The sequence below is a fragment of the Pogoniulus pusillus genome, chromosome 28 (assembly GCF_015220805.1).
Source record: "Pogoniulus pusillus isolate bPogPus1 chromosome 28, bPogPus1.pri, whole genome shotgun sequence".
NCBI lineage: Eukaryota > Metazoa > Chordata > Aves > Piciformes > Lybiidae > Pogoniulus > Pogoniulus pusillus.
The window spans coordinates 236020-246134 of NC_087291.1; the positions used below are offsets into that span (position 1 = coordinate 236020).

General features: G+C 45.0%; 1 long non-coding RNA gene across 1 annotated transcript in view; it reads left to right on the forward strand.

Moving 5' to 3' along the window:
* The window catches only part of LOC135188065 (uncharacterized), a 78836-nt gene extending 72345 nt beyond the window's left edge, over positions 1–6491 (forward strand). Inside the window, exon 2 of the long non-coding RNA XR_010307552.1 lies at positions 5018–6491. This is a non-coding gene — a long non-coding RNA (uncharacterized LOC135188065). The remainder of the gene's footprint in view (positions 1–5017) is intronic.
* The last annotated feature ends 3624 nt before the right edge of the window (positions 6492–10115 follow it).

Sequence of the window (10115 nt, forward strand, 5' to 3'; positions counted from 1 at the left end):
GAGGAGAGTAAATTCTCTGAGATTTTGGCATTATCTCAAGTTTTTATCTTCAGTGTGAAGTTGAATGCTTGCCTTTCTTAAGCCCAGCCTGCACCAGCGTCTTGATTTAGACAGAACTTTAAGGGAGAAGAGCACAAAATGAGGCTGGCTAGTGTGAAAGATATAGGAGTCCAGGAAGGCTGGACATATTTCAAGTGGGAAGTGTTAAAGGCACAGGAGCAGACTGTCCCTGCGTGCCAAAAATGAGTTGTTAGGGAAGGCATGTGTCCTGCTGAATAGAGACCTTTGGCTGGACCTCAAGAACAAAAGGAGAGTCTATGGCCTTTGGAAGAGGGCACAGGCCTCTCATGAGGACTATGAAACTGTAGCAAATCTATGCAGGGAACACATTAGGAAAGCCAAAGCACAGCTAGAGCTCAAACTAGCTACACCCATTAAGGATAATAGGAAATGTTTCTACAAATTCACGAACAACAAAAGGAGGACTAGGGAAAATCTCCCTAGTCCCTTATTAGATGCAGAGGGAAACATAGTGACTCAGGAAGATTAAAAGATTGAGGTGCTTAATGCCTACTTTGCCTCAGTCTTTAGCACTGTCCCCAGCAGTTTCCTAGATGCCCAGCCTCATGAACTAGGTGTCAGGGAGAATCAGAATAAGGTCATCACAATAAATGAGGAAGTGGTCAGAGATCTGCTAAGCCAATTAGACCCACACAAGTCTATGGTGACAAAAAGGCTACACCCAAGGGTACTGAAGGAGCTGGCAGATGTGCTTGCCAAGCCACTCTTCATGATTTATCCAAAGTTCTGGTTAACTGGGGAGGTCCCAATGGACTGGAGGGTAGCAAATGTAACACCAATGTACAAGAAAGGAAGAAAGGAGGATCTGAGAAACTATAGACCTGTCAGTCTGACCTCAGTACCAGGGAAGGTCATGAGGCATGTCATCTCAAGAGCTATTACATGCCATATAGAGAATGACCATGTTATATATAGAGAACGACCAGGAGATCAGGCCCAGTCACCATGGGTTCATGAATGGCGGGTCCTGCCTGACAAATCTGATCTCCTTATATGACAAGATGACCCAGCTACTGTATAAGGGTAGGGCTATGGATATTGTCTAGTGGTGTGCCCCAAGGGTCAGTGCTGGGCCCAGTCCTTTTCAATATCTTTATTGATGATCTGGACTAGGGAATTGAGTCCATCATCAGTAATTTTGCAGATGACACCAAGCTAGGAGCAGGTGTTGATCTGTTGGAAGGTAGGAGAGCCCTGCAGAGGGACCTGGACAGGCTGGATGGGTGGGCAGAGGCCAGTGGGATGAGATTTAACACAGCCAAGTGCAGGGTTCTACACTTTGGCCACAACAATCCCAAGCAGCACTACAGGCTGGGGACAGAGTGGCTGGAGAGCAGCCAGGCAGAGAGGGACCTGGGGGTACTGGTAGATAGTAGCTGAAGATGAGCCAGCAGTGTACCCAGGTGGCCAAGAGAGCCAATGGCATCCTGGTCTGGATCAGGAATAGTGTGGCTAGTAGGATGAGGGAAGTTATTCTTCCCCTGTACTCAGCACTGATCAGGCCACACCTTGAGTGCTGTGTCCAATTCTGGGCTCCTCAATTCAAGAGAGATGTTGAGATACTGGAGTGTGTCCAAAGAAGGGTGACAAAGCTGGTGAAAGGCCTGGAACACAAACCCTATGAGGAGAGGCTGAGGGTGTGCAGCCTGCAGAAGAGGAGGCTGAGGGCAGACCTCATTGCTGTCTACAACTACCTGAAGGGAGGCTGTAGCCAGGTGGAGTTGGTCTCTTCTCCCAGGCAACCAGCAACAGAACATGGAGACACAGTCTCAAGCTGTGCCAGGGGAGGTCTAGGCTGGATGTTAGGAGGAAGTTCATCACAGAGAGCATGATTGGCATTGGAATGGGCTGCCCAGGGAGGTGGTGGAGTCTCTGTGCCTGGAGGTGTTGAAGCAAAGCCTGGCTGGGGCACTTAGTGCCATGGTCTGGTTGATTGGCTAGGGCTGGGTGCTAGGTTGGACTGGATGATCTTGGAGGTCTCTTCCAACCTGGTTGATTCTATGATTCTATACCTAGTCTTCCGAAAAGCCTTTGGCACTGTTCTTCACAGAATTCTCATGGACAAACTGACTTCTCATGGCTTGCACAATCATGTGCTGTGGTGCATAAAGCACTGGCTGGATGAAAGGGCCCAAAGAGTGATGATCAATGGAGTTAAATAGAGATGGGGGCTATTCAGAAGTTGCATACCTCAGGGTTCAGTGTTGGGACCAGTTCTGTTTAACATCTTGATGAAGACATAGAGTGCATCATCAGCAAGTTTGCAGAAGACACCAAGTTGGGTGGCAGTGTTGATCTGCAGGAGTGTGGGGAGGCTCTACAGATGGACTTGGATAGATTGGATCGATGGGCTGACATCAACAGCATGAGCTTCAATAAGGCCAAATGCCAGGTCCTGAACTTGGGCCGCTATAACCCCAAGCAACTCTACAGGTTTGGGGAACTATGGCTGGAAAGCTGTCTGGCAGAAAGGGACCTGGGGGTTGTAATAGACAAACAACTGAATACGAGCCAGCATATATATGCTTGGGAACAGAGGAATCTGTTACAGACTTTGTGTTTTGAATCTCAGACATGGGTAACAGTGAAGTTCTTTTGAATTCCAAAGAAGCAAAAGGCAACTGGAGACATGAGGTTTTCCCTGAGCCTGGGACCAGAAGGAGACTTCTCCCTAACTGCTCAAGTGGCCTATTGGGCTTGCAGCTTCTTTAGTCTAGACAGGAGCGAACAAAGTGAAGTGTGATCACCTTGGCTGAGCTCTCCACAGCTATTTGAAAGCTGGCATTCATGTAAGCCATAAACAGCAGATCATTCCTTGATTCCTCTCTAGATGCTGCAGTCGAGCCACTGCTCCGTAAACTCCTCCTAAGGGGCATGCTTGCAGCTTTAAAAAGACATACCAATACATTGAAAGGACAGATCAAACAGGCAGTTGAGCAGAGTAGCCACCCAAGAAATGACCCAGAACACATTGTGACCTGGCGGGAGCTTTTGGTGGCCCTTTCTTGTAATGGCAGAGACCTTGGGGACATGGACCACATGCCTCTAACACAGCCTGCCAGCAGGACATGCCATCCTGGCACAAATGAAAACAACTGTGGAACATCACCGTATGGCAAGACATGGGCAGTGTGTCCAGCCAAGGCTTCCTCCCAGGCAAGCCCCCGTGGCAGCCCTGAGAAGAATTGGTGCTGCAGTGGAGGAACCCAACGACGAGGTGACAACCACAGGAGAAGCAGTCTTCTCCACAAATTCCAGTGCTCCTACTCACCACCCAAGTACTGGTTCCAGCAGGCACTCTCATTGGGAGTATCTGAGCCTTGATTAAGGACACTGTCAAAGTGGCAAATCAGAAATATGATTATATATGAATATATTATGGTGAGCACTAGCTTACCATAAAGAATGAAATTGGCCAATGCAGTAAACACCACAGCAGCTCCCCCCAAAGCAATTTACCCACTGCTTCATGTAAAGAGACTAAACCACTTCTGCAGCAACACCAGGGCCCCAAGAACATTCCAAAAAACTAAATACAGTGGTGATTGCTTCAGGCCTCTCTCACCACTTCATACATACCTTGCAATGGTCTGAAAATATGGAACCCTCTGTTTTAATTCCAACAGGACCAACACAAATTGCTATTAAATTTCTTATTGATACTGGGGCACAAATTAGTGTTCTAAATGAGCAAGAAGCCAAGTATCTGGGAATCTTACCGTCCCAAATGAAGTTTAAAATTCATGGTGTTACAGGAGCACCTGACCTTTGCCATTTGACCCAGAGAAAGTTATGGCTCCCAGGGGACAATACCATAGTGCAGGTTGCCCTAAACCCTTATCCAGGGAATATTTTAGGATACGATGTTCTGGGCAGCAAAAAGTGGCACCTCCCTGATGGTTCTTTGTGGAGCTTCAGCTCATATAGGGTGGAAGGCAGTAGGACAGAGGTTACACCCTACAGGCCACTCCAGCTTTACCTCCCTCTAGTACCACATGCATTCCCTAGTACCCTACCAGTGGCAGCCAGGCAAGATCACTCAGAAGTGATCTCAGACTTGGAAAAAAAGCAAATAACCACCAGAACTCATTCCTCATACAACTCCCCAGTTTGGCCAGTGAAGAAGCCAGATGGGTGGTGGTGGCTCACAATTGATTATAGATGACTGAATACCAACATAGCCCCTCCTGCAGTAGCAGTCCCAAGCCTGACTTCTGTGGTGACAGCCATTCAAGCAGCATCCCACATCTGGATGACAATGATGGACATCAAGGACATGTTCTTTATGATCCTACTGTGAGAAGAAGATAAGTTCTAGTTGCCTTCACTGGCAAGGTGTTCAGTACACATTTAATCACCTCCCACAGGGCTACAAACACTCAACAAAAAGCCTTGGCAGCTTTACTAGACACTGTCACGGTCCAAAAGGGTATCGTTGTCTATCAGTACACAGATGACATTCTCATTGGTGGAGACAACAAAGACCAAGTTGGCTTAACTGTGGCAGCCATCCAGGAACTGCTAACCAAAACCAGGTTGCAGATACCACCCAGTAAGTGTCAAGGCCCAAGCCAAGAAGTCAAATTTCTTGGTTCCTGGTGGGTAGCAGGAACCTCAAGAGAAGCCAGATACCCAATAACAAAAAGGAATTGCAGCAGTTACTGGGCACCTTGAGCTATTGGAGAAGGCATATGCCAGGCTTCTCCGTAATGGCATGGCCTCTTTATGACTTGTCTAAAGGGTAGAAAGTCTGAGACTGGACACCAAGGCATTCTGAAACCTTGAGTATCTTAAAGGATGGACTCAAAGCCTTTTAGAAATTGGGCTCTTTACACCCTAAGGGCCGAATGGGGCTTTTCAGAACACATCTCTTAGTGTGGGATATTCTAAAAGGAACCCAATGGCCTGAATAGAGCTCTTTTGTTCTCTTCAACAGCATTCACAGATATGGAGCAAAGATACTCTCATGCTGGCCACAGAGAATGGTGCAGAGGCTATCTACACTGATTCTTATGCAACATTTAAAGGGACCACTGAGTGGATCTGACAGTGGGAGGTAGGCTACACCAAAGTCTGGAGGGCAGGAGATTGGCAAAGGCTGTTGGAAATCAGCCAGACCCATCAAGGGGGGGGTCGGTCAAAGGGCACTCCAAAAGGGATGCTCCTGCTGCTACATGGAATCAGCAGGTGGATTATCTGGCCAGGATAAATGTGGTTAGCACTGAGCAAAAAGACTGGGAAAGGTTGGCTGAGTGCTTAAAGAAGGACACTCAAGAAGATCCAACCTCTATTGAGTGCCATTCTCCTGGTTGGCCTGTCTCCATGGCAACATACCAGATCGTTATTTTGGCTTGTTCACAATGTAGCATAAGGCTGAAAGCAAATCATCCTATCCTTGCCCCAGCCCAGCATATCAAGCAGGGTAAGACCCTGTGGAGCACATGGCAAGTGGACTACATGCTATTCACTTGGCTTTGTGGCTGCACTGAGAACACAATTTGGGATTATAATTTCCTCGGCTATTGTCTCAACACAGTGGCTCAGACTGATGAGATACTGCTCGGTGAGTAAATTTGGCTATTGATTCATTGAGTTCCCTGCCAGTAGCTCTGTTTGAGAGCAAAGGGGTCCGTCTTGTGGCTGGCACAGTGATTGCTCTCCAGCTCTGAATTGTGTGTTGAATTTTTTTTCCCTCCCTTCCCTGAATTTCTTTCAGAAATTGCTGTTGTACATTTTGTGTAAATAATTCCCAGCTGGGTACCTGAACCTTTAATAAATTGCAAATGGTTTATCGTCCTTGATTTTTGTTTGCTTGTTTTGGTGCAGAATTTGTGTTAATAAAGCTTTGTAATTTTGTATTCAAGAATATAAATTTTGAGTATTTCTAGCACTTCCACAAAGAAACCTAACTATAGCTGAGAGAGTTTAAATTCAGAGTGTATAATACAAGCTGTTAGCAGTTTCTGTTTCAGGTACAATGTGGCATCAAAAGAAAGAATCGACAAGGAATCTACAGTACACAAGCACAAATCCTAAATCACCTGGGAGTCCCTGTTTTCATCTCATCTGTGAAGAGACAAACTGTTCCCTGTTTTCTGAGCTTTTGTATCACCTACATCTGAGATAGCCAGAATGAAGAATGAACTGAAAATACAGACTTCACTAAAATATTGTTTTAGATTGACATATAATTTTATGTGAAACAATGAATGATATAGAGGGCTGGATTGTGCTGGTTTGAGGCTAATTTGAATATTTTAATGAGAGAAATTAGATCAATGGTTGTGAAAAGTAATAATGACATCTATATCATTCATTGGTTGGCTGAAAGGGATAAAAAGCCAAAAGGTTGTCTCGGTTCTAATTTAAATTCCCAGAGACTCAAATATATTTGATAGAACCAATAATAATTTTGTAGAGTGCTCTTTCCTCCTCACCCTTCTTTCCCAAAAGAAAGGAATTAGATGTAGAGAGAGGAAAAGGTAAGCACACCCAAATAAATAATCTCACTCTGATTTGGAAGTTAAAAAGAAGAAAAGTTTAACAATAAATTTAAAAGGTATCTGAGGTGGGGAAGTTACAAAGGTATAGGGAAGGGGAAACAAATACAAAAGGTGTAAACACAACCAGATTTTTTTATGGTAATGGGTTTTGTCCACTTTGTGGGTGATGGCCACATGGTAAGAACGAGGAACAGGATGGTGATGCTGGTAAACAGAGTGCAGAGAGAGAGAACAGGAAGCCCTCCTGCTTTTATAGACCTTTAGACAGGTAGGGGGAGGGAGCTAACCATCACCTGTTAGTGTTCAGACCCACCCCTGGGGAGGGGTCAAGACCATCTAGGGTCAGGTTCAAGATTACTCCCTCTGGAGGGTTAACCCTGTACAATGGTAAACAATTCTGTCCCTTCTGCCCCAGAAACCTTGCTCCTTTCACTTCTCCTTCATTCCACTCTAATCTCTCCACTAAGAGATAGCAAGTAAGCGTTGCTGATTGTTTGTCTGTCTGGAAAAGAAGTGAAAGAGAGGCTTTGCGCTCCTGGGCAGTTTCCTTGTCTGGGAGGGAATTTGGATTTCCGGATTATTTCGAATTTGTGTATAGTTGTAATGGTTTGGGAGTTACACACACACCCCACCCCCCCCCCCCCTTATGAAATCACCCAGACTAGACTCAGATGGCCAGAAGTTAAGGAATGAAGCTTTATATTCACAGCTCAGCACAATATACAAGCAGATAGTTACAATAGTTACAGCTATAGACAGAAATACACAAATTAAAGGTAATACAGAAACACAACAGCCCTCCCAGAAACCAGAGTCCCCAGGAGGGGCTCCCAACCACCCTGCACCTTATTTCCACCCCTCTACCTTATCCCAGAGTTTGCCTTACGTGCAGGTGAGTTTGGAGGATTGGCAAAGAGGGGTTAGAAGCAGAAAGATTAGTTACACAGAAGAAGCCCAGGGAAACACACAGACTCTGACAGAAACACACACACACGTTGTCTTATCCATGTTTGTGTCCTTGTTTTCATACATCTCAGCAAGCCTATGAGTGCAGCAGCCATCACCATTGTTTTCGCAGCCTGTAATGTATTTTTTCTCATTAAAATATTCCATTTAGCCTCAAACTAGGACAATAGTTGTAAATACTTGTAAATGTGTATATATGCTTGTAAATTTTGCTTTGCTGTAAATAGAGCTTTATCTTAATTCCCAGATATCTGGGTTGGTCTGGTAAATTTCACTGGGGGGGCAGTGTGTGTGTGAAGTTCCTAACCCACTGTAACAGTATAGGCAGGATCTATTCCAAAATTAATACAATTTATTAATTTTGATATTACACAGAGGGAAAACAGGGAATCTAGAACACTTAAGAAATTACTAGCAATACCACAACAAACATTAAACTATTTTGGAAAGATAATTTTGCGGCCCATACGCTGCTCGCCCTCGAGGGAGATACAAGAGGCTCTTTGCTGCTAAGGCAGGAGGCACAATAGAATTCAGTTATAGAGAGGCTTATGACTAGTTACTCACAAAATATTATCTCTGGATTCCTGAGGCTAACTGCAGTTTCCAGACAGTACCCAGATACTTGAAGGGCATTCTGTTGGTGTCTTAGCAGCCATTGAGAAGTGTCTTGGTTCTAATTTAAATTTCCCAGAGACTCAAATATAGTTGATAGACCCAATAACAATTTATAGGATGCCCCTATAAATTGTTTCTCTTCCCCCTTCTTTCCCAAAGAAAAGGAATTAGATGTAGAGGGAGGAAGGGTAAGCACACCCAAATAACTAATCTCACTTTGATTTGGAAGTCAAAAGAAGAAAAGTTTAACAATAAATAAAAGGTATATGAGGAAGGGAAGTTAGAAAAGGTATAGAGAAGGGAAAACAAGATACAAAATAGGTAAATATACAACCAGATTTGATGGCAATGGTTTGTCCACCTGGTGGCATATGGCCACATGGTAAAACAAAGAGCAGCAGGAAATAGGATGGTGGTTGCTGGTAAGCAGGGATGCAGGGCAAGAGAGAGAGAAACAGGCAGTCCCCCTGCTTTTATGGATTTTAGACAGGAAGGGGGAGTGGGCCAACCACCACACCTGGTAGTGTTCAGAACCACCCTTGGGGAGGGGTCAAGGCCACTCCCCCAGGAGGGTTAACCCTTTGCAAGAAGCTTCTAGATCTTCCCAGGCTCTAACGGTGCTGGAAAAGAGACAGGCAATCTCTGATCCGGTCCTGGTTTCTCTTGGACTTGCTGCCTTCCAACAGTACAGTGTCCAAACTATCCTGATCCCTTCAGTAAATCTCAAATCTGGTTTTGCATAAGTCAGGAAAGGGCCCAGGAGACAGAGCTGTTAGTTAAGGACAATGTACTACTCTGTTGCAGGGCTATCAGGTTACACAAAAGAAAACAGGAAAGAAAAAAGAAGTACCAACCAACAGAATCTTGACACAGACTGTGCAAACCAAAAGTAGAACAGAAAGGATGAACCCCAGCTCAGAAACTGCAGAAGAAACATAAAAAACCTGGAAAAGGAAACTTTACAAAGTACAGAATATATTACAAGTCACATAAACAACAGCTAGCCCCTTTCCCGTCACACAATGAGTAACATCAGATGCCAATTGTCAGAAAAAACAAACAGGAAAAACTAGAGACTGTGTTTAGAACTCCTGACCTTCAGGCTAGTGCCACAGCCACGAGGCCATGTGTTACAGTCCGAACAGTGGACTTCTGGTGGTTTGTTAGTGTGATCTCGAAGTGCAAAACACAGGCGACTCACACCAAGGCATTTTACTTCAGTCAACAGTAAAACTTTATTGTTTGGCCATAAGAAGTAGAGAAGAGTGAGAGGAGGAAAAGTAAAGTGAAGAGGGAAAAGGGGAAGAGGTCCTATAGCTACCAACAATGCAAGGGTCCCAAAGACATCTCCCTGGTCCCAAAGTCCAGTCCTGCTGGTCCTTCTGTTGTTCTGTTGTAGTCTTCTTCTTGTTGCTGTAAAAGGTCTTAGAACTTCATGGCAGACATACTGGAGACTTACCAAAGGAGGGAACTGAAACTAGTGATACAGGAGACCCTTTCGGTATGTTCATAAGGCATACACAATGCCAAATCACATGATGCAGGCTGTCAGCCATAGCAAACAAGGAGTTTGGGGCCACAGTTCTCTCTCATCAAAATCTAATGAAATATTCAGTCTAAGAATCATAGAATAGTTTAGGTTGGAAGGGACCTTGAGGATCATCCACTTTCAAGCCCCTGCCATAGGCAGGGACACCTCCCACTAGAACAGGTTGCTCAAGGCCTCATCCAACCTGGCCTTGAACACCTCCAGGGAGGAAGCAGCCACAACTTCCCTGGGCAACCTGTGCCACTGTCTCATCACTCTCACTGTAAAAAACCTTTTCCTAACATCTAGTTTGAATCTCCATTCTGCCAGTTTAAACCCATTCCTCCTCATCCTGTCATTACAAAGACCTTGTCAGTAGTCCCTCCCCAGCCTTCCTGTAGCCCCCTTCAGATACTGGA